This window comes from Apis mellifera, linkage group LG5 (genome assembly GCF_003254395.2).
Source record: "Apis mellifera strain DH4 linkage group LG5, Amel_HAv3.1, whole genome shotgun sequence".
Taxonomy (NCBI): domain Eukaryota; kingdom Metazoa; phylum Arthropoda; class Insecta; order Hymenoptera; family Apidae; genus Apis; species Apis mellifera.
Genome location: NC_037642.1, coordinates 856,658 through 883,569, shown reverse-complemented (window position 1 = coordinate 883,569; position 26,912 = coordinate 856,658). Strand labels below are relative to the sequence as shown.

At 25.5% G+C, this 26,912-nt stretch overlaps 1 protein-coding gene and 1 long non-coding RNA gene across 3 annotated transcripts in view; one reads left to right on the top strand and one right to left on the bottom strand.

Moving 5' to 3' along the window:
- Positions 1-26,912, bottom strand: part of LOC411919 (Wnt7 protein) — a 181,017-nt gene that overhangs the window by 111,839 nt on the left and 42,266 nt on the right. The window lies entirely within an intron of this gene.
- On the top strand, positions 3,015-8,747 carry LOC113218780. The gene is made up of 3 exons (XR_003304694.1): positions 3,015-3,397; positions 6,540-6,680; positions 8,387-8,747. It is a non-coding gene; the product is annotated as an uncharacterized LOC113218780 (long non-coding RNA).

The following is a 26,912-nucleotide window of genomic DNA, read 5'->3' as shown; positions in this document are numbered from 1 at the left end:
CTACATTTCGATGGACACGTTATGATATGCAAATATTGATTTATAACACGTCATTAGTTGCTAGAACGTGTTAAATTTTGCGTTTTACCGATAACGTGAAAGGAAGCAAAGTTGCGTGAGATATGTGACACGTGAACAGCATTGGTTTAGATGCATGCTGCACCATGGCTTTGGATTAATACGAGGTATTACCGGTCTGGTCACGCTCGAGAATAATGTTTCATGCGAGTGGTACCGATCCAGGATAGCACGATGATTGTGCCAACACGCACATGCAGATTTATGGCGCCTGTAATCGTCTTCAAAAGCTGTACCAAGATAAATAGTCATTACGCCATTTCTTCTATCTCTTTCTTTTTCATCGATCAATAAGCTTCGATTTCTATTGATTTCGAATAAAATTATCATCGCATTCATCATTATATAATACTTACGAATACGGGGGAAAGACAAGATGATAAGTTTTAAGATAAGCTAAGAAATATTTCTATATTTTGAGGATTTTAATTTTATTAATATGTATAACGAATTGATAATATTATAAAATCAAGCCATCATTATGAAGAATTGATTATTATTATTTGTTACATAATGTATTAAGTATTTTATTAAAAATTGCATTATTGTGTTTCATTTTTTAATATAAATAAATAGTAAAAACTATAATAATGTTTGTACTAAAATTGGACGATATTTTTTTACTTGTTATTTTTTTTCATAATTATTCTTTTTCTTTACTTATTATTATTCTCTACAATTTTATAAATTATATTTTATTAAAAATATTTGTAACATATTATTACATTATTACAAAATGTACTACAAATGATACTCGATAAAACTTCATTATATAATTTATTCTTCATAGTGCAATTTAATAATAGAGTAAATAATTCTCTTCCATAAAAACCGGCACACTGAAAAGAAGTCCCGCGAAAAGGGTTAATTTTCCATGAAAAACAATCACTTGGCGGCAAGCGAAATAAAAATTTCCACACACCTTGCGCCACAACCAGAGAGTTAATTGCACAACGTGATTACCGCGCCTCGAGGGGCCTCAAGTCCGATGAGATGACTCTTCCCTCGACCGCTTATTTTACGTTGGAATGCTCATCGCGAATAATTACTCTCTTTTATCACAAGCAGAACAAATTTTTATATCCACGAATCATCGAAAAGATTTCTTCTTTCCAAAATTTATCGATACTTCTTTTATCATATTATATTATTATATAATTATGTTAAATCACAGATATTAAATCACATATATATTTTTCGATGGTATATGTGGATTTTACCATATGATGAAATTTTGAATGAAATGTAAATATATACTAATTAATATATTACTGAAATATAGTAGAACTAACAGGGTTAGTTCTACAACTGACTTTTGTTTAATTAAATTTTGAAAAAAATAATACGTTTATTTAAAACAGAATTGGAATAATGTGAAACGATTTTTGTTATAAAAGTTAAAAATCTTATATTTTTTTTTGTACAAATTTTTTAACATATTAAAGGAATGCGAGAATTTCTTTTAATTTTATTCTATCTAATTGGTGTTTTTAAAATCAATTGCGATGTATTTTTCAATATTATTGCAATTTTTTATCATTATTTCTTGATTTCTTAATTATTCTGATTTCGTTTCAATAATTAGCACATATTTACATTTGAATTTTACTTTATAAATTATGAAATTGCGAACATTATTTTTCCAGTTGATTTTCTATTGAAACTGTGACAAAGAAAGACTGTTTATATTGAAAATATACATATTGTAAAGTTCGAATAGTAGATTGTTCGATTAGTAGAATGTTCAGATATTAGGATGCATTATTTGGATGCAAAATGAGTAAAAAGTTTGTAATTTTGATTTTATCTTTTAATTTTCATCAATATTGTATCATTTATCATATTATCACATATTATTTTATCAATAGAAATATATTATTGCTTCGTTGAAACGTAATTTTAAATTTTCAAGAAGAGACTCTTTAAAATTTATATTTTTAAAGATTATATTAAATATAGGTTTTATTACTTAATAATAATAATAATTAATTAATTATTGTGATTTTTGTTAAATTTTTATAAAAGTAGAAATATAATATAAATTTTGTATTAAAAAAATTTGAAATTTTTTATGTCACTATCAATATCAAGTAGCCAAAAAAGCAGCAATATTAATGTCTTGTCAAATTGTAGGAGATTGCAACAATATCATTCATGTATATCTTATTAATTCTTTGATTAATTTAACAGTATATTTTGCTGCATTATTTTTATAAAAAATTGACTCATTTGCGACACAAAAGAAAACGCATAATATTTCTTAACATTATATCAGCAGAGATAAGAATGCAACATTCATACTAATGCATACCAATTTTTTCACGATTACATACCTATTTTTTTTTTTTTTTTTTTAATTGGAAAAGAAAGAAAAGTATATGAAGGATCGACAATTATAATGATTCCAATAGAAAATGAAATACTAAAACTAAAAACTGTAAAATATGAAATAAACTTTTTCATCAATTATAAATATAAGTTTCTTAATAATTTGTACTTGACTTATATAATTTTTGACTTCTGAATAATCACAATGATTGCAAAAAAATTAATTAATTAAAATTTCGAATTTAAAATTATTTCGAATTCGTAATTATTTGACTATTGTTTGTATAACTTACAATTAACTGCTAACTAATATAATAATAAAAATTATATAATAAAAAAAATAATAAATTATGCAAATAACTTTTTTATTCTTAACTTTAATCATGAAAATTTTGTCTATCTCTGATACATAACTTCTCCTATGATCCGATTTCACTATACATATGTTGTATCAATATATACACACACATACATATATTTATTTCATTATAAAATGGTAATAAAAAAATCGGATATATTTAACAAGCCTTATTCAAAAAAAAAAAAAAAATTAAAAAAAAAGAATCACATCCCACACTATTCAGGTTACCAATACCCATTCATTTCCTCGTAATTAATTGCATAAAACGTAATCAACCTGGTCGTGGAGGTGGCGCAGGGACGTAACGAAATCGAGGACCGATTTGCATATTTGCGTTCCGCGTGGATCGCGTGCTACGCGATGCGTCGACAGTGAGAAGAGAGAGGAGAGATTTCTCAATCGAAGCGGGGCGTATCGCGCGAGGACGACAAGAGGCTTGAAAATCCCAAGCATTGACAGGATAATTACACGCACGTAGGCCGGCCGGTTGTCTGGTTCGTCCCGTTCGTTTCATTTCGTTCGTCTGTCAGCCGTGGAGAACGAAAAGGTGGAGTGAACGATGAGGCGAGAGAAGAAGAAGAAGAAGAAGAAGAGAAAGAAGAAGAAGAAGAGAAAGAAGAAGAAGAAGACGTAAGTGAGAAAGAGAGAGAGAGCAAAGATTTAAGAGACAGTGGAATAAAGGTGGAGAAAAGGACTAGAAAGAAGGAGAGAGAGAGGGAACGAGGCGCGCTTGGTAGCTTTGACTCCTGAGCTACCGGTGGATCAGCCCACCCACGATGTTGATCATCGGCGAAGATCGGCCGAACATCGCGCCGACATTCGCCAGTATTTTCATTTGCATAATGGAAATTGCGCGGGCCACAGCTACCACAGGCCCAACGTTTCCGCGGGACGCGATAATTTACGGATATTCAAAGGCGTTCCGCGCGATGAGTTTATCTTCGTCGCGTCATTTGCACTAACTTCGAGTTAACGAGTATGGGCTTGGATTCATCGTGAGCTATAGTGGATACGGGTTGATGCTCCTTCTCGTTGAATACCAAGGGCGAATGTTGGAATTTCTGTGGAAATATTTCGTTCGTGGAATCGGCCTGTTGATTTTCAGAATTCGATTCGGCGTGTTTCGAAGGTCGTTGTAGGTGGATACTCGTGGTTCGATGGTATCTCTCCGTTGAGACGGTTATTACTCGAAAGAGATTTGCGAGTCGCGATTTTATATTGAATATTTCGTTGAATATCTGCAATCTGTGAAGATATTTTGTTCGTGATAATTAGTAATTTATTGATTTTCGGAATTCGATTTGGAATATTTCGATTAAATGAAAATTGGCAATTAAATGAATGAGCAAGCAATGATATTTTCTTGGTTTCATAATGTTTTCTGGAAAAATGATTATAATTGGATTTGATATAATTGGTTACGATTTATCATTTGAAATTTGTTTAAAAGTTCCTTTAAATTAGATCTTATTTATGATTGTACTTATTCTTATTTCAAAATAATTTTTTAAAACTTTATAAATAAATGTTTATAATATTGCAATATGTAGAATAAATTTTTTTCGTTTAAAAATTTAAAGTTTTCGTCTTATTTTTTCACATAGAATCATCTTCTATTTTATATTATTAAAATATCCTTAATATCCAAATTTTTTCTACATATGCAATACAAAATTAATAGAAAAGTGGCCTAAATTAGAAACTAGAACATTTCTGAGCTATTCAAAAGTCATGTTTTGAATTCCTTGAAAAAATATTCTTCTGATCTCTATGACTAGTCTAAAAAGTATTTTAAGATAATATAAAATATTTTAAGATTATCAAGAGAAAATTATTTCAAATAATAATAAATAAAATCTTTTAATTCTCCATATTTCGATACGTATTACTTTGATCAGTGAAACATTGTACGTATGGATTTTTGTGATGAAGAGATTAAGAATTAAAATTGATTCGAAATCCACTTCGAATTGACTTCCTCGAACATTGTTGGAAACCATCATTTGGCAGACGCAGACGGATTAACTGTCAGTTTACAGCCTATTGCGTTCAAGTTGGTGTGTTTTTTAAAAAAATTAATCGGCATGAATCAACGTTACATGTCAGGCGCAATAACTTAGCTTTATCATCGGAGGTAGAAGCACGTGGATAATACCAGAGGGGGGAGAGAAGTTAATGCGAATTTATCGCGACTGATCTGACTATTAACTCGGAACATTATGGGACGTAAGTGGCTGGCCGTATGGGAACTGTGTAACCCGTTGTTGGTAAATGTTGTGAGCAAGAAAAGGGAAACAAGCGTGCAGTCGTGGCTTAACGTATTCGATAGAATGTAATATCTATTTTTTTATTTTTTTTTGCACGATAGAATGTAATATCTATTTATTATCGTATAAAATATAGCAAAATTCCTATGCATGGATATCGTTGCCAGAGGAAGTCTGTAGAATTCGATGAAATTTAAAAAAATGAAAAAAAATTAATTCTAAAAATAATGATAAAAATTAGTAATATCGAACATTGTTAATATGAAACGATTTTAAAAAGTGATTTTTAAATTAAATTGTAATATTCGTGTTAATTCAACTATAGGGGAATATTCTTCCACATCGATTTTAATATAATTTATTTAATTTTTCAAATATAAAATTTTGTAGATTACAAATTAGTAAATTTATTTGTAAAATTTTATATTCAAAAATAAATAAGTTATATTAATAAATTATTATAATTATTATATAATATATTTATAATATTATATATAAGTATTTAAAAGTTGATCGTCCTTGATTACATTGTAAAAAATTATGAAAAATGTAATTTATTAATTTATGTAGATATTTTTGTTTCATTTAATTATTATTTATAAAAGATCAAAATTATAATCTGTGATGATAATAATAATATAATATAAATATTAATAATATAGAAGAAATAATCTTTATTCTATAATTAATAATAAAAATTAAATTTTTATTTTCTATATAATATTCTTTACTACTAAATTAAAATGTGAAATATAAAATTTGGATTGTATCTATTTAAATTCATCACAATTTTATTACAGTTTATTATAAATTCTTTGACTTTTATGTCATTATAATGAAATATAAAAATTAAACTTTTATATATGCAATAATATTACGCAGAGCATCCTGAGAATTTTTTATGTAATCAAATTAAGGAATTTAGCAGAATTAAAAAATTAGAGATAATTAATTAATGATTCTTATTATTTGAATAAAAAGATAGAATATTTATTAAATTATAAAAAAAATTTATAATTTAATCATCATATATCAATTCTTAAAAACTTATTTTAATTTAATTAGCTGAATAATAACATATCATATGAATTATCTCAACAAAATCAAAAGACAAAAATAAAGATTATTTTTAAAACAATTTCTTTAATTTTTTCTCCTCAATTTTATAGTATTCTTATAGATTAAAGAATTAAAGATTGTGTTTTTTATCATTTCAGTAGAAAGATATTTATTATATTTTAAAAGAAATTTAGCAATTCAATTTTTAAAGACATAATTAAAATTTAAACAGAAATTAACAATTAACATTATTCGAAAATAATACCAAAGATATTGTTTTACTTTAATTTTTTCCAATTCCATTACTTAAAAACACTCACATCCTACTATTTATCCAATCAACAGAAATCAATCTTCACACCTTATCTTCATACAAAAGTATTATACAACTAACACAAACTGAAATTAAGTGAACCTCAACTGAACTCGTTTTGTGTCATATGTAGGAGAGCCTCTTACTACTTTTTGCCTCATCTCGAACGAGATTCACGACAGCCTGCTACCTGACGGATTAACGGATTGCCAGCTATTATTATCCTCTGACAGGAACACCGTCGATGTCTTAAGCAGCTCGCGGTACCTTGAACGTAGGTACACACACTGTTCCTTCACGGTTGAGTCAGATTTATCCCTGCGAGTTCTACGAAATCTCATGAACCACTGTCGGTTCTCCACCGATAATATACCGATTATTTATTAAGATTGGTCCAATGATGAATGCGACACATAATATGTGGGACAGCGAATAAAACACGGTAGCACGAGTCTTCTTATATAGAGTGTTCAAAAAGAATCATTCAAGATTTAGATGACATATAGTACACTGACAACATTGTCTCGTTCTCTTATTCCAAAAAATATGTCTTCAATTCCGAAGTCTAATTTCACTCCTTATAATAAAATCGTATAAATATATATCAAACATTTTTTTTTAGAACTATTTTTCCTATTAATTTCATAAAAATCGGTATGTGCAACTTTGATATGTTTTTTTGTGAATAAAAAAATTCTGGTAAATATAAAAAAACTTAATAATTTTGAAAATAATTTAATTTTCAAAATAATCATTTTTTGTTTTACATTAGCATCATGATTGATACTTATTTCTCAATATTTACAAATATCTTTTCATATAATCAAGAATATTAGATTCATCAATAAGAATAATTATTCGAATAAAATTAAGATCTCTAGGAATTAATAATAATCAAATTCAATTGTAATTATATATAAATATTTCAATTGTAATTATAGATATGTATTTTTAATAATTCTTTTTATAATTATACCATTTTTAATTAAAAGATTTGGAAACTGTTTAATTCTTTTAATATTAGATTCATGAGATATAGTTTTTCAAAATATTAGATTTTGATTATTATCATCATTAATTTTATTATTATTGAAATATTTATTTCATCCAAGATCAGACTAAATTTGTTTATCTATCCTTAATATTACTTAGATCCTTAATATTACTACCTTAGTATCCTTATTTATATCATTCTTCACCTTCAGTTGCAATTTTTTCTTTGCTATATTTTTTTCACATATTCTTCCATTTCCATATGTGCTTGCCATCTTTTGCTTAAGAACATATAAACTCTTTTCAAAAATTCCAGATCTTTATCAAGTTATTTGATAAATATGAATTCATTTATTGATGAACAATTGGCATATTTTTGTTATAAAATTTATATAAAACGAAAATTTATAAAGAAAAGAAAAATAAGAAAAATTTTATTTTTCTTCTCATTAAGAAAAATATCGCATTCAATATATATATATATATATATATATATATATATATATATATATAAATAAACTTTTAATAAACGTAATTCGAAAACTCGTTTATATTTCGTTTTAAAATATAATCATTTTTTTTGTTTTATATTAATATATATATATATATATTATATATATATATATATATATATATATATATTATATATATATATATATATATATATATATATATATATATATACAGTAAGTCAATCATGATATTAATATAAAACAAAAAAAATGATTATATTTTAAAACGAAATATAAACGAGTTTTCGAATTACGTTTATTAAAAGTTTATTTTTTTATTCAGTATGATATGCTCGACGTGAATACTGAATAACTTTTTTTTGAACACCTTGTATAGATAGTATCGTGAGTACAGAGTTCGATTTTAACGAACCGTTTAAATCAAAGTAGTTCGACTCGTGGTGGAGACATACGCGGTTAAATTATGCCGATTCGAATTGCCGGCGGATTCGTGACTGTCCTTTATCATCCTTAGACGAGTATGCGTGGGCGAGCTGAAAGATCATCAGGGAAAGTGAAAGCATCGAACGTGGGACACATAAAAATACGCGTGTCCGACCGATTTTTAAGCCTCGATTCGCTCCTGTGGTCTTGTTACAGCGAAGTAATCGGTGATTAACGATGACAATGCATTACTTTGCACTCTGGACGTTACTTAAATTGGTATTTTACATTGTGAATTTGGATTTTTAATTTTAGTACATTGCGAAAAATATTGAAGGAATTTTTTTTTTTAAATTTGGAAATATTCATCGTATTGGATTAATTATATTGTGCAATTTTTGTAATTAATAATATGAATGAAAATCTCAAATTGAGTATAGAGTGATTTTATGTAGACCACAAATTGCAAATGTTCAAAATTAAAAGTCGATAGAAAATAAAAAAAAAAAGAAACATTTTTAATATTTGAAAATTAAAAAAAGTTTATATTACAATGTTGATGTAGATTTTGATGTATATTTTATTTTTAACATTCGTCGAAATGTCGATCATCGAATTCAAATTAATATTTGCTATAGTAAGTAAAAAAAAAAAAACTATCAATTTTCAAATACGATATCATTAAATTCAGAAAAAAATTATATTTATTATTGCCCTTAATTATTTTGCTTTATTGTAATGAAATATCATATTTTATCAATTGTTTCAATGGAATAAGACTCTCTATGTTATCGAGGGCTATCTGGATCTATCAGATACAATATAACTTTAAATTCTTATCATCATTACATCATTATCTCGAAGATATAGACCCTTATTCGAAGTTTCAATTGATATTATATGGTTGAATATTTTATGAACTGTCTCTAAGAAATACAGTCAATTTGGATATTGTAATCAATTGGATAGAGTTTATATATTAATATAAGAAAAATATCAAGAAAATTGACGAAAAAGAATCTTATAGATGTCTCTTTAAACGTAACAAAAATTATATTAATTAGATTGATATATTTTACCTAATTCATTATATTTTTCTTTAAAATATTATTTTTTTCTCTGGATTAATTTTTTTCTGGAAAAAGTGATGACTTTTATATCCGAAATTTTACGGAAAAAGAAAAAAAATCATAAATAGAAATAGAAAATATAAAATAAAAATATTTATCTTCTAAAAAAAAATATTTTACTTAAATATCTATTATTAATCTATTATTAATTTTCTATTTATAATTTTTTATTTTTCTATCATTAATTTTATTTATTAATAAAAAATATCTATAAATATATACATAAAGAATATACAATAAAATGATAATCACAATAAAGATCATAATGTATAAAATGTTTTGTTAAAAATAATTAATGCAATTGATTGAAGATTTTCAAATGATTGAAATTACGATCAAATCCAATATTTGACATTAATAATGAACAAAATCTTAAGAATGGATTGCATTTTATATTTCAGTTACATATAGAAAGTAATATATAGTATATATACATAATGTTTCAAATAGAATAAGCTTGGAAAAAAAAGTAATTGTAAAATTATAAAATATAATGTAAATATACTGCAATAAATTGATAAAATCATGTATATTTTTTATTCTTATCGTATTAAATATATAATTATAATTTTTATTCTAAATTTGAATTTTAATTAAAAAATTGATAGAAGAAAATATAATTGTATTTAAAATACTTTTAAAATACAAAGTTTTAAAGGAAATTAGAAGTTGAATAGCGATATTACTTCGAAAATTATACTACATTGTAATTGGGAATATTCTTCTTTAATTTCAATATTCATATATAAAAATTATGAATTGGCACATAATTTAAATATCGGTATATAATAAAAGATAAAATTTGTATATTATTTTATAAGAAATTTCATTTGAAACTTTATTCTAATTTAAAGATTCTGATTTTAATAAAAAATATATATATATATATATATATAATATATATGTATATATATATATAATATATATAAATAAATTTATATATAAAATTATATATAAAAGATAAATAAATTATAAATAGAATAATTTTTTTGAAAATCTCTTTGAAATTCATTTCCAAAGTTTTCAACATTTTTTTAATAGAATTTCATCTAGATTACGACATCATATCTCTTTTTTAATTGTAATTATAAAAGAAATATATATATCTCTTTCCAACTCTTTAATTCTATTCTTCACAAAAATTGTAATTCTCACAAACATCCGCAATCCAATAATTACTCCTTATTTCTTTAAGTTAAAACATTTCCTTCGATTTTCATCTCTAGATCCTTATACTCTTTCCCTCTAGCACGTATCAACATTAAAAACCACATATAAAACAAAATCCTTCTTCACTCTCTCTTTAAAACCCATAAATCTCTCGAAACACGTTACCTCATCCTTAGGATCCATGTTATTCAAAACTGTTCCCAAACATTCAGCTATCCCACAACCAACCCATGATCAAGAAAGATCAATCGGCCGCGGCGGTCAAAAAGGCGGTCTTCTAATCCTCGTAGAATGGCCTCATAATAGCATAAAATCAAAGGAAATCAGGCTACTTCGCCGATGTGGACACATGTACCACGGTGGTGGCCGTGTCTCCGGGTGGCGCGAAGCGTGAGAAGAAAGGCCGCGTGGAACACGGAACTATTCGTGGCGCGACATAAATTCGGGGCAGGAGTACAGCTTGGGCCGATCCGGGTCCGCGTCTCCACGCGGTAGGCCTTGGGCCCACGGACGGGTCCCGTGTAGCCACGTCGCGGACATCGACGACTCCACGCCCTATAAATACGCATAAATATTCCCATAAATCCCGTGTAACGTCGCATTACACGCGTTCACGAGAGGGGCAGGAAGATTGCGAGGCCCCGTGTGCGCGGACACGGTCGAATCAAAGGAAACGGAAAGGGGGAGGTTAGGGAAAGAGGGAGAGGGAAAGAGAGGATCGGTCTTGCGAAGCGTGCACCAACCGACCAAGGTGCGCGCAGTGTGTATATCATATATGGAATAAATTACGCTTAATGTACGTACTCGCCGACCACGGGCCCACTTTGGATTTATACACTCACATTGGATGATTTTCTGTGTATATTCCGATGTAATCGAGCGTTTAACGCGTGATTCGTGAATTATTTATCGAACTGAAGAATTGGAGGAAATTTCTACCTTTTTTTTTTTTGTTTTGATCGGAAGAGGAAGATAACGGTGAATTTAATTTTTAAGTTTATTTGTATCTTGTATCTATTTCTTGTTTCATTGGGAAATAATAAATACAATATTTTTAGTAATCTTTAGCATTTAAGTTTTAAACAAATTCGTTTCAAACAAATTTTTCTTAAGTCTTTACGATTGGAAAAATATTAATACTCTTACAAAGTTTCTGTATGTCAAATATTCGTTTTTTTATTCGAAAATCTCAATAAGACAAAATTTCTATAATTTGAAAATTTGAATCTTTTTTAGATTCGAATTACCGAAATTTGATAATTCTTTATATGAATTCTTTACATGAATAAAATTTTAATAAATGATGCTTAATTAATTGAAATTTAGATTGTTTATATTGTTTATATTGGATATTTGAATAATTGACAATTGACAAAATTTTAATTATATGAATATGTTTATAATTGAAAACATATTTATATATTCAAGAATTATTCTTATACATTTTAAAAATTATTCTCAAATTTGTAAAGTTTGATACATTATTATGTATTTAAGTGCAAATGTTTAGAAATACTCTTATAAAAAATTTTTTATTAATTAAATCAAGAAATTATAGATAATTAGAAGAATACATAAGCTTTTTCCGGATTTCGGATAAAAATATTTATTTACACATTTATACAAAACTTAAATATACAGAATCATAGAATGCATTTTTATAATATTTACTTCTTAATTAATCAATTAGTTCCAATGTTATTAGCAATTTTAATGGTAATAGAATAATATAATAGAATAATAATCAAATTGTTATAAAATATTAATTACTTTCATTACATTTTAATAATAAAATTAAGATTTTTTAACCATTTAAGTATATATTTAAAACGAAACATACAAATTGTTTTTCCAACTGTAACATGATAATTTAAATCTTTATAAATTCAATAGTCTTCATGACTTTAAGTTACTTGCAAAAAATACTATTGCAATATAATAGTTTAATAAGTAATCTAATAAACAAACTTTAAAATATTCATTTATACGTTTATAAATAAATAGTAAGTATTATATTAATATTAAATATATAAAATATGAAAGCATAAAATCTCAAAAAAAAAATTAATATTTATTTAACTAATTTTTTAATAAAGTAATTAAAAATTAATAATTTTCAACAATGATGCAACCACGATGTCACAAACAAATAATTAATAAAAGTCACATCTTCCTATAAATTTTCGCAGTATAGAACACAGTGAAATTTTATCAACGACTAGTCTACCGATTCCTATAAACGGCCAATCTCTCGAGTCTCCCCTTTCTCAACGAATCCATTAGGTCCCAAAAAATCTGCCACAAGACGTAAAATTATCTCTTTCGATCGCAGGATCCGATACATCGGACTCTTGACCTCTTCTACGCGACCCAGCCGCATTTTCTTCTATTTATCCACATCTGACCGGTTCGTCCTCGTTCTCCTGCTCTTGTTCAAGTTCTCGGCCACTGCTCGACTCGCACGTTTTCCCGGTGCACGGCTCGCATTGTCCGGTAAAACCGTATTTTCGGCCTCTGCTACAGGACTTTAACGAGCTGATCGCTATCAGAACGCACCGAGTTATTCACATGAGTCATTTCTAGGGAATGGAGAGGACCGACTGTCCTTCTACGCCTCGTTCTCGCGGAACGTTGCGTGAATTAATAACCATAAACTGGATTCCACGTGGAACGATCAATTCTCCACGGTGCATCGGATAGTTAGTTATTCGGACTTTTTTGAATTTCTTCGTGTGATAGAAAGTAAGTTGAAGGATCAAATTTTTTCATATGATTTTAAAATAATGTAAAATTTGTAATGATATTTGCTGCGGAATAAAGTATTGATTTATAATTAAATAGACAATATAGGTAATATTGATAAAAAAGATTGCAAAGAAATATAGTTTAATTATTTATAGATATAAGCAAAACAATAAGAAAAAGGAAATAATAAAAAAAATGAATAATTTAATTAATTTAATTAATATATTATATTTATCATTCATTAATTCAATATCACAATCAATACTTTTTATTTCGTTCATTATAAAAATTTAGATAGTTTAATGTTTGAAAATATAGACAACAATATTTTAATTTCAAAGAAAAAATATTTTTTAAAAAAATTTATTTGAAAAACGAGAATTAAATTATACATATAATAAACACATGTAAAAATATTATTATTTTTTATTGTAACTAGATTTTTAAAACAATATTATTTGTAAAATGATCTAATATTTTGTGAATTCTAAAAAAAATAGAAAATTAAAAAATAAATAACATAGATAGTTTCAATACAAAAATAGTATTAATTGAATAAAATTAAAATTCTACTTTAATTGGAATTTGATTCCATGTTTAAATAATATAGTTGAATTAGGATATATAATTTACTTGATTTATTATTTTTGTGGTAAAAACAAAAAAAAATTCATGAAAAAATATGAAACAATAATTTGTATATATCTATTTTTTAGCATAACTTATGGAACAGAATATAGAGATTACTTTAGAGACTTATAGAGACATAATGTTTTAGATCTTTGTTGAGAAATTATATTTTTAGGGAGAAACTTCGTTATATAAATTTTTAATAATTATTCCAATTTCTTATAAACTTAAAATTTAGAATAAACACCAGAGATACAACTTTTATCAATTCTCGATAATTAATAAAATAAAAGACAAAATAAAAAATACAATATTATTTGAAAAAATATTTATTATTTGGAAAAGTCATCTTTCACATTTTTCGAAAACCTATATTCTCAAAATCTCTTACCATCCACTTTTTACACTTCTCATTATCATTAATATTTATTATTTTTACATTTTTATTATTTTAATCCCACATAAAACGCTCCAAAACGATCTTTCCTTTAAACCAAACCCTAAAATCGTAACTCTGAAATTATCGAGATACGCCCGTGTTCGAAACGACTCACGCAATCTGCTTCCCTAAACCGTCGAGAAATAAACTCTTACGATAGATAAAACTACCATTTAACCATCACGCCTCTCGCGTATCCCCTGCTCGCGTTGAATCTATCGTCGCTACCGACGAAAAATCTCGACCACTTAATTTCGCAGACGATAGGCGGTTGATAGGCGGTCTGCACGGTTGTTATCACAGTAATTAGTGACACCTGTACTATCTGTTCGACGAATCGAGCCCCGATAGCCGGGGAAAAAGTCGTATGAAAGTTCGCCCACGAGGGATCCATTCAGCCGACGAGGATCTCCGGCTCATTCTGGTGTTTCGTTCTTCGTCTCGATATCGAAAAGCTTTCGAACGATAGCGTTTAATTACGCTTAATGACATCGTTCCCAATGGCGTGAAACAGTGTGGATAAATGTTGCGAGTTGGGAGGCAAGACCGATGATTTATAGGCATGATAATTTCGTCGTTATGTGCCGAAAGAAGCCAAGAGCACCAGAGCGGTTCAACGACGAGGCGTTACTTTTTAAACGGGGCTGCTTGGAGATTTTTTGGAGATCCAGTCTCCTTCGAAAAGTTCACGTGGAGGATTGAGTTATTGAAATGTATACCAATTCGGGATTAAAGTGGTTTTCGTGATTTTGAAAGGAAAAGGAAGATAAGAGTAATTGAAAGAGGGAAAAGTTATTCTATTGGTGTATGAGGTTGTTTCTGAATATTAGTAATAACAAGATATGTGCAAAATGTTCGAGAATATTATAAAAGATGTTAAAAGCATAAATAAGATTTTAAGATTATTATTAATTTATTAATTTAATTAATTAATTTGATAATTATGTTCTGCGTATTCTTTTTATTATAAATGTAAAAATTTCATTATAAAAATTTAATCATTTTAATCAATAACATTGGTTAAACATAAGATTTTTATTGATTTTGATATAATTTATTAATTGAATTTGTATATATACATATATTGTAGATATAAAGATTTTTACGATTGATCATTAAAAATAATCCATCAACAATTATTTAATTACACAAAAGATGAAAACTAAAGATAAAGAAAAATCAAAGAGAAAGAATAAATTTTTTTCGTTTGAAATTTCATTTTCGAGAAAATTTAAAATTTATTAAATGCAAAAATGTTAATTCTCAAATATATATTAAGTGAAGATTATTTTACATATAAAAATAAATGAATACATTAATTTTTTGTTCGAATTCTTGTTTTCAAAATAATTGCAATTGAACTGATTGAAATATTCAAATAATCAACGAATCAAATTCGATTTTAATCGAAAACTCTTGAAATGAAACAATTTTATTCTACATTTTTAATTTCTTTTTTTTAATATATATTGTAAAATAAGCTTCTACAATTAATCCATTCAATTAACTAATTAAGTTTTTGACTTTTTAAATTCGATTTTAAAAACAAAGATTTTATCGAAAAAGCAATATTTTTTTTCTTTTTAATTTATTTGTAATGTTAAATCATCTTCTGTATACATGTATAATTACTAAATATTTTGTTTCAATATTAGAATAAAACAAAATGTAGAAATAAATTTTTTTGATATTTATGATTTCAAAAAAATTATCTTTTATAATAAGATTTAACTTATTAAAACAAAATTTATCACTTATTTTTAATTTTCTTTTTATTATATAATATTATTTATTTAATATTTTATTATAATATTTATTTATAATATTATATAATATTTATATAATATTATATTGCTTTTTAACATTATTTTCAAAATAATAAATTTATTGTATAAGGCTAAGAAAAATAATAATAAATTGATAATATATTAAAAAAAAGAATTAAAAAGTAAAAACTTTAAGAATATATCTAAGAAAAAAAATAAGATTTATAATTTCAAATTTTTATCGTATTTCAAAAATTAATTTTACAAGAATTATTTTTTTTGCATATTAAATTTGAAAGATTAGAGATAAATTTCTTCTCCATCTCTTTCTCAAAATTTCTTAGTTTGTAATTCCAACATTTTTATTTCATTCTATTATACATTGGATATCTAAATTGAAGTTATTTAAATATTTCTATTCTTTTTAATGTTACGATAAATATTTGTAACACAATTATATGATTTTCAAAAAAGAATATCGTGGAAATAAAATTTTTTATTTCTTTTTATAATTTTTTTTTAAAATCATCGTTTTTTTACGCAAAAAAACATTTATTTCTTTTTTTTTTGTTGCATCATATAACAAAAAATTCATTTGTGTATATTATATTCAAGTAATCTCAATTTTGAACTTAAATATTTATATAAATTTATGGTATCAGTATAATTGTACAATTCATTATCGATCAGTTATTTATCAAATACTAAATGGAAATATCGTTGAATGGATTTAACTAGCAAATCAATTTATTTGATTTAACTTTTATTAAATTTCTTTAGAGAAAAGAGAGAATCTACAATTTGCGATCTACAATTCCAGACATGATGAACAGTATAATTAGTACTTATGCTATTACTCCAGAAATAGTAGAAAGAACATCAGAATCCATAATTATTCATCATCAAAGAACATCATTTCAAGCATTTAATAACATAAATCATAAGTTTTCATATCATTGTCTTATAATTTTACTTTCTAATGATCAAAGTGATTTAAAGATCATTATGCAGACATATTCAGATATATTTTTTAATATGCTACAAAATGTAATAATAAAAAATAAAAAACTTTTCTTATTGTAAATAAAAAATGATGACTTTAAAAAAATTAAAAAAAAACGAGAAAGAAACAACAAATAAAAATTTCTTTTTATAATATTTCTTTAAAACATTTAAATTGTCTTATAAATACTTTTCGTATTAAAAACAATAGAAATATTTCGATGGCCTTCTTCAGCTAAGATTATTTATTATTAATATATTATTTTCGTATTCCAATTATCTGAAATATCTGAAATATCTCTATAATATCTGAAATTTTACATTTAAAGAAAGAATGAAAAAAATAAATCAATATCTGTAACAGAAGAATAATTATCACGATCGCATCGCACTTTCCAGGTTCTCCATCACTAAAAATCTCCTTCAATCGTGTTACATTTCATTCATGTTTTTCCCGTTCAAGATTTCTGTTTTCCTATGTTCTGATCGGGTCGCGTATCCTGGTGTCACACGAACGAACGCACACTTCGAAAAGGAACGTGAATGAGGGAAGTCGTTCAATAAATCTTGAGGCGCCAGGGTTGAAATTTTCGCCACCTCGCCGCTTGTCTTCCTACAGAGATATTTTCGGTATTACCTGGACAGGAGATCAGATCCTAAAGATACCTGGCTTAACGAGGTATTCGTTCTACGAACGCTTCTTCTATTTACCCGTCATCCATAAAATAATGTTAATTTGTTGCCCGATATGTATACACCTCTTCTCCAAAGGATAATTAAGAATCCTGCCTCCATTCCTGAACGAAAGAATATTTTTATTTGATAAACCTGAGATTACTAGGAATTGGAACGATCCTTAACCCTTTAAGGAAGTAGATATTTGCGAATAAATTTTTCTACTTGGATCCTATTTAATTTTTTCATGTATTCGTGAATTCGAAAATAAATCAGAAGATTTCATGTAAAAATTTATTTACATTTTTTTTCTATAAAATAAATGGAATAACTTTCTGTGAATAATTTGAGTCGTTTATGCTTGGAGAAAAATTTTATTCCTATATTCTTTAAAGAGATTTTTATTTTTATAGATAAAACTCTTTTATGTACAATTATCCAATATCCGGATGTGAATGAAATATTTTATTATCCTATATATTACATTATTTATTTAAATGTTTTTCATTAATAATGGAAATAAAATTTAATTTAATTTTGACATTGGACATATTTATATAGTATATAACATCGAAATGTAAAATAATATTTATTATTAGTATTAATTATTGAAACAAAATTGGAAATAAAAAATTGAAAAATAGTAAGAGTTTACAATTACAAAATTAACAAAAGCATATGTATAATGTTGAGAAATCATTGATTATAATTTATTTATTAAAAAATTTGTGCAATTTGGCAACTAAAAAAAAAAATAATATCTCTAATTCTATAAAAATTATTTTTTATATTATTATTATTATTTCAATTTTGTTATAAATAAATATATTATTTTTCACAAAATATAGAATAATTTATCTAATATTATAATTTAATATTATAATTAATAATAAAGTATAATGTAATAAATTTATTTTCGTATTAATTTCAATAACAGACTATTTGATTGAATTAATACAAATACTTCAATAAACATTCAAAAATTTTCTCAGATTTTTTAAGAGCCTAGAATAATAAGAAGAAAAATACTTCAATAATCATCAGAAAATATGAAAAATATTTGTGCACAAAAATATTTTGACATTTATAAAATGTAATAAATTTTAAATTACTTTCGATACAAAGTAATTTAATTTTGTGCAATTTTTTTATGAATTATAAAAAGATTTTTTTGTTTCTTTCTTGAAATTTTAAATTATCAAATAATTATCAATATCCGAAGTTTTGTTAATTGTATTAAATCGAATTGAATTATCTCTTATATTTTGTTAAAATTTTGTTATAAATATCTTTATGATTCCTATTTAAAGTTATTCAATAATTGCATAAAATAATTTTGAAATTTAATTATAATTTAATATTTTTTAATTATTTAATATTTAGTTAGCTATTTCAATGATTTGATAAAAATAAGATTCAGATGATTATATGATTGTTACAAATTAATTATTATTACAGAGTAAATTTTCTTTAATTTCTATAATTTTCTTATTAATTTCCTTTTCTGAATTTACTTTAAGCAATATTTGTAATTTATAAATAATATATAAATACTTAACGATTCCATTTTCGATTTCCAAAGATATTATAATTTTAATTTTATAGTTAATGACAATTGAACAATTTCTGAAAACATAATTCGATGGAAGCTTCTTTTATCGATCAAATTAATCATATTATAATAAATATCCATTTCCTTCGATTTTAACTTTTTTATACATTGTAATATGTTAATTATAATGTAATAAATGTCCATTTTGTTCAATTTTAACTTTTTTATACACTATAATATTACCGAATTATCGAACTTTTAAAAAATATTACAAATTTACTAAAACGTAAATATCCGCTTCATACAGTAAATATACGTATATCATAAAATTACATTTAATAATATATTTAAGAACCACAACAAAAATTTTTTTCTTTTTGTCAATTTAATTCAACCTTGCTTTAAAATATGCTTGTTTACAATTAACGAAAACATTTTCCAAACGATTTCCAACATCATTTATATCGTATCGATCATCTTATCCACTTTTTTGCTTCGTTTCATTTTAATTTTTTGTCCTAGTTTATTGTTTTTTAATCTAATTGTTACTGTTCGTAATCGATATTCAAATGAAACTATTGATTTTTAATAATCATCTTCGTTTTATAATGTATACATTTCTCATTCTTTTTTCTTTCTTACTTTTTTGTTTTTCTTCTCTTTTCATAGTAATTTCAGGTAAAGGGATATAATCTTGCGCTCATCCTATTCTCGTCATTTAATTATACGTAATCATCTTCTACCTATGGTCGTTAGCAATCACTGATAAACGGTTTTTACGCGATGTATATTTGCTTGCTCTTTCAAGATTAATCATGAAATTACATCGTTTCGTAACCGATCATATAAATAACACCATTCACTTTTCAATCTCATTAAGATTTCTTGGTTCACACGCATCATTATCTGATAGTCATTCATTATTATTTCAATATCATTTAATGTAAATAATCGATCTTCCTGTTTTGGATATTACCTTCAATGAAAATAAGCTTTATTGAAGCTTCTTCTTTATTTATTTGTTGTAATTTGTAAAATTTGTGAGCTTTTTAATAAAACAAATAAAACAGATTTTGATAAAATTATTCCGATGAAGAAATTTTTTTAAATATATTACAAATATTTGTTAAGAAAAGAATAAGTTCGATGAAAAAATAATCATTTATAAATAATTATAAAAAAATTGATAAGAAAATAAAATCTTATATTTAATTTACATTTTTTTTTTATTTGATAATAAGTAAATAATACAATATTTCTTATCGAATATTCCATTGATAATATTTCATCAATATTATATTGATATCAATATTGATTTTGATTAATAGTATTAGTATTAATTATCTTGAATTTAACTTAAATTTTTTTAAATAATAATATGTTATAAAATAATGTTAAAAAATAATATAAAAATGCTAAATAATGAACATTACTATATTCAGAGAGATTAATTAAAAAAAAAGAAACATATATAATTAAGTTTTTAATTGTATTATTATATACTTTATATTGCAAAAAAATTCAACTTATCTGAAAATTCTGATTATATTAAAAAGTTATAATATATATAAAATATAATTGATTGTACATAAAATAATTTTTTTATCAGCAAAAAATCTTTTTGAGAAATTAATATCTAAAAATTTTAACAGTTTTTTTTAATGTTAATCTAAAACAATTTTATCTGGAAATATTTTTTATCATAGAAAGATAGAGTTTAAAAAATTAAATATTTTATAACTTAAAATTTTATCTATTATAAATTATATTTTAAAAACGAAAAAATTATTATTGAAACTTTGAGAGTTGATTTTATATCCTTAATGTTTCGTAATGTTTCGTTAAAAAAAAATTATCGCATTCGTAATCTATTATACTTTATATATTCAAGATTTTTAATTAAAAATTTTTAATGAATATAAAAAATAAAATTAAAAAAATAAAATTTTTATAATGTATAATAGGATAATTCTTTTGATACACATAGAATATTTCATCAAAATTTTGAAATATCAAATTACTTCAAAAATAATATTCTTCTCTCTTTCATATTGTATTCATATTGTAAAATTATAAATACAAATTTTAATTATGATTTTCTATTATACGTTAAAAATTTATTATTATATTATATAATATTTTTGGAATTATTTAGCATGTTATTTTCGATTCCATTTAATATTTTTCAATTTATCTTAAATGATATTAAAAATTATAGAAATATTGATTTTTATAATATTATTATTGCATAGTAAAAATAAAAAATAAAAATTGTTATATATAAATATATAAATATATATTATAATATATATCTTCTATCTGTTTAATTAGAAGTATTCATAAAATTAAATTCATAAAATTATTTTTCTTTTTAATATATGTTAATTTATTGTAACATTATTTCATATAAATATTATCAAATCTATTAATATGTAAAATCCTATTAACTAGATAGAACTAATTTGGCACTAAAATTTTAATAGATAATCAATCATTTTAATATTAATAGTTTATTTTTTCATATTAAATATGTATAATTTAAAGTAATAATATACAAAATAATTAATTACGACTTATATCTAAAAATAATTTCTGAATAATTAATTATTTATATTTTAATCGAAATTCAACCATTTCTTATATTTGCTAATGTAACTGCAATGCTATCAATGTTTAAAAGAAATTGGGATTGATTGCTTATAGAAGTAAATTGTTTTTAATAATATCATGATCTATATCGTAAAAACATATAAAGTAAAAAATGATTTCTGTTATATAGACATGATTATTGAAGAGTTATTAGCATTCATTAAAAAAATTAACAATAAATAAATAATTTTTCTTAAAGATTTTATGTTTTCATATATAATTATATTAGTATAAACATTAAATGAATATTTTAAAGTATTTATCAAAATTTATTATAATAATATTTTTTTATACATAAAAAATTTAAGATCACGGAGGATATTGAAATCAAAGTGAGCGTTTAAACTAATTGATTTCTATATTTTCCTATAATCTAAATTTTATATTTAAATTTTTATTGTTTCTATAAAGATTTAAATTGTTATTTATAAGAAATCAATTTTTAAACTTATAAATACATTATAATTTATGTTTAATTAGTTAAAAAATCTTTTTTCATTTATATATCATAAAATAAAATAAATTATTAATAACATTTAATGAATGTCAAAATCAACGATAAAATCAATCAATGATAGAGTTAATTGACTAACTAATAAAAAGTATTAGAAAAAAAAAATAATTAAAAAAATATTAATAATTGTACATTACATTTTATTATTTTAAATTATTTAATCATCTCCTATTAGACAAAATAATATTTCGAATCGTTTAATAAACAATTTGCCTCTCTTATCAAGTAGCTATCAAGTTTTACTTATTATAGCAAGACTAAGAAAAGACTCGAAACGAGCAATCGTTATCAATCATAAAAAGCATCATCATTCGCATCAGGATATTACTCTTCTCGAGAGGTGAACTTGGATTTTTTTTACTTTTTTTTAGCTTCAAGGCAAGCAACTATATACAACAGTGTTGCTATGCCTGGCCATGGACAACACTCTTCGAAAGCGTATCGACGCGAGGCGATTAAACGCGGATCACCGTGTCCGATCGGCCCTCTTTAGAAACGTGGACGAGGAACTTGTAGCAATTTACGGTCTCGTATCTGATCAGTGATCGTCGCAGAACGAGACACCACGAGGATCATGATCTATGTCTTTATTAACCGATCCACGCGTCCTCGTTAACGAACGGAATACGCATCGGTTCCGGCGACGCGACGCGACGGTTCGCGCGAGTTACTGCGCTCAAGAGGTTGGGGTGAGAACGACGGTTCCCTATGGGGGAAAACGAACGATGCCAGTTGATAAAGTCAAAGCATCGAAACGATGCGAACGGGAGATATCGAGCCAGTTTGCACTGATGTTATGCCGGGCGTTATGGTTGATTTGAGAAGCTAAAGGATGGGTTTCATTAATGGGTTTTTTGTGGACGTTCTCGTGGATTGTGGTTTTGTTTTGTTCTTGATCGAGGTGTTGAGATAGTCAGGTAATAATTTTAAATGTTAGAGATGATTAGTATTCTAGAAGTGGGTTTAACTCGTTGAGTGAGTCGTTTCTTGGTTGTTAAGATGTGGAATTGGAATTAGGATTCTTCTTTTTTTAAAGAAGACTTAATTTTGATTGGATCTATTTTAATTATATATGGGATGGAAGAGCGGGTATTATACGTTTCTAATGTGATTTTAATCGTGTATTAAAAAGATAGATAAATAAACTTTCAGGAAATAAATTATTGCGTCTAAAAGAATAATCTTTCTAAGGATTTAACTCGTCCTTCCAGTTAATAAGTTGAAAGTGTGAGTAGAAAAAGACTCGGATGCTATATTTATAAGTATGAGATTCTTGTCAATAAATCATCGGATAGTCAGTTTTATTAATCTACCGAAGAGTAGATATTCAAATCTACTTTCACGCCCAACAGAAGGAAACCTAAACAGCTATTAATGCTTAAAATAATTTTAATCAAAATATAATCTGAATCAAATCGATAATTATTTACAAAAGAATATCTATTTCTTATCGATTTCGATTCTTAAAATGTATTATTAAAGATGTGATTCCGAATAACTTTTTCTTAGATTTATAATTATAACTATAATATATTATAGTTATAATTAGTATTAATATATAATATATTAAGATTTACGAATAAGAAGCATACATAACGTGAAAGTAATAAGATTATTAAAATATGGTAATTACAATGAAATTATATAATAGTTACGATAAATTTTTTTTAATTGCATGAAAAATAATTCCATAATAAATTACGTAAATTGTAATAATGAAATTTAATCTAACCTACAATCCATTAATTTTTCTGTTTACAATTTAGCCTATATAGAAATCATCAAACAATAAACAAAATTTATATTCTAACCTAATTCTATAATTTTTAATTTTGTTTTATAGTTTAGAATGCGATTATCATTAAGCAATAAACGAAAAAAATATAACCTATCTTAATCTTAATCTATTTTTTTTAAATGAAATTAGATTAAATTATATAGGAATGTAATTATCATTAAGTTATCATTAAATTAAAAATTTAGGTCATAATGAATATATATTTACAAGCTCAATAAATTTTTTTCCAATTATTTGAAAACAAAACCAAGCATAATATTTAAAGGAAAAATTTTTTCGGAATGACGACCTTGATAATACATTATATATCAATATATTCCAAGGTCATCAAAATCGGTGAGAAATAATCCTTTTCTAATTATCTGCGATTCAAATCTAGTTTTCGTCATAATACAAAATACGTACAATACAACACTCAATAAAAATTGAACAATAAGAATGCGATCTAAATCTAATATCCATAATCCAACACAAAGAAACACATACGAATAAAATCATGGAAGAATAAAAATTCGATTCGAAATCTAAAACAGAACCAGCGTGGACAAAAATCTGTGCCTTATCTGTGAATAAAAGAATCCACTTCTGAAACGCGTTTTAAAACACTCCATTTCACTGAGCAACTAAATGTTCAAAGCAGGTCCTCATTCCAAGGCGGCCGCGATACTATCAACGTGTACCATCGAACAAACCAATAAAAACGACACCCCGGAACGGATCTTACGGGCCGTCATCGTGAAAGGGAGGCGAGGAATTCAGCTGGCCGGTAACCAGCGGCTCTTAACCCGCTCGAAACACACGAGGCGAAACCCTAGAGGGGTCCCCGCTTCTTCTACCATCCGCGCGTTTAATCAATTTGAATCGCGTGGACGCGGGCTTAGGTCGACATCTTTCACGGCCGAACGAGGGCAGTTTCTCCACGGGCACTTAGAGATATTTTAATGGCGCTTTGTGCCCTGTCTCTGTCTCCGCGGGGCTGGGAATGGGGGAGCTTACCTTTTATTCGAAAGGGCGACCGCGTCTTTCGTCTCGCCCTTTGTCTTTCCACCTCATCCTTTTACCTCGCGTCCACCCGTTTCACCCTTCGTTTCTCCCCCCTCCCCCTCCTTTATTTATTTCCCCCTCTCATTATACTTCTTTCGGGCGACGTCCGCTGACCACTGGTTATTTTAATTGGATCTTCGCCCAGCCTTTTTTCGCCCGTTCCTTCCTCCTCTTCGTCCTGCCGTGTGCATCGCGTGCTCCGCCGTTCCATTCCATCCCCAACGCGCCATAGGTTCCCCTACGTATTCCAGTTCCACGGATACCGTCCGTTTTTGCGCGCGACTCGACCATTCTCGATGACAAAGCCAAGAATTCCATGTAGGCTAATTTTAATAGAGATCGGTCTCTCTTTTTCTTTTTTTTTTTTTTTTTTTAGATTCCTGTAATTGGGATCTTTGTTCATAAGATAAACTGCTTTTTTCACGTGAAATACACGCTTCGAATATGTTACGTTTTACATTTTCTTTCGTATTGTATTTTATTTTATTTGATTCATGTAAATTTTATAAATTTTTTGAATTAAAATTTCTGATCACGATTTACTTACGAACTTCAACGATTCTGGATTATGTATATTTATAAAATTGATAGAAACGATAAAATAAATTCAAACATTTTGTACAAAAAATTTGTACAAAAAATTTTTATTAAAAAATAATTTTAATAAAAATTTTGAAAAAAATCAGATATTGATATGTTATATATTATTTTGATAAATAAATATATATAATACAATAATTTGTATTTTATATACAATAAACATATGTTATTTTTACATTATGTGTATATATAATATGATAAATTTTTTTAACGCGTTTCAAAAACCAAAATATATTTATAAGAACGAAGAATTGTATATAAATTAGAATAAACAAATGAACAAAAAATTAGATTGAATAATTTCCAAAGTTAAACTTAGAGAAATTAATCAATTTGGGAATTTATGAATATATAAAATTTTATAAAAAAACAAATTTTTAATGAAAAAAATAATCGTATCTATTATAAAAATAATTATCTATTTAAATCAAAATTTATAAGTACACATCTATTAGATGTCTTTTATAATTCAAATAAGATTAAATTTAATCATTATTGAATAGATATACAATAATTTATATGAATATAATGATTAAAAATTATACAATATTTTTTAAATTGTAAATACATGGATGTTTAAGTTCCGCATTACAAAATTAATTCAAACTAAAATAATAATAATAAAATAATAATTTATTTTTTCAATTTCCTTCCTTTCCTCAAGAACAAGCTCATTTCACGATTTCTCTATGAAAAAACAATTTTTAATATATTCGATCAGGTTAATTTCGTATTATTTTCAATAATTGGCAACTTTCGAGAAAGTCTTCTTCCTTTCAGAGTAAAATTAACTTACTCTAGATACACCGGTCGAAAATAATCAACCAGATTCCAGGTTGATTATTCTCCTTGAAAGAAGAACTTTCTTGAAACAACTTCGACATCCCATTTATCTTGAAAACA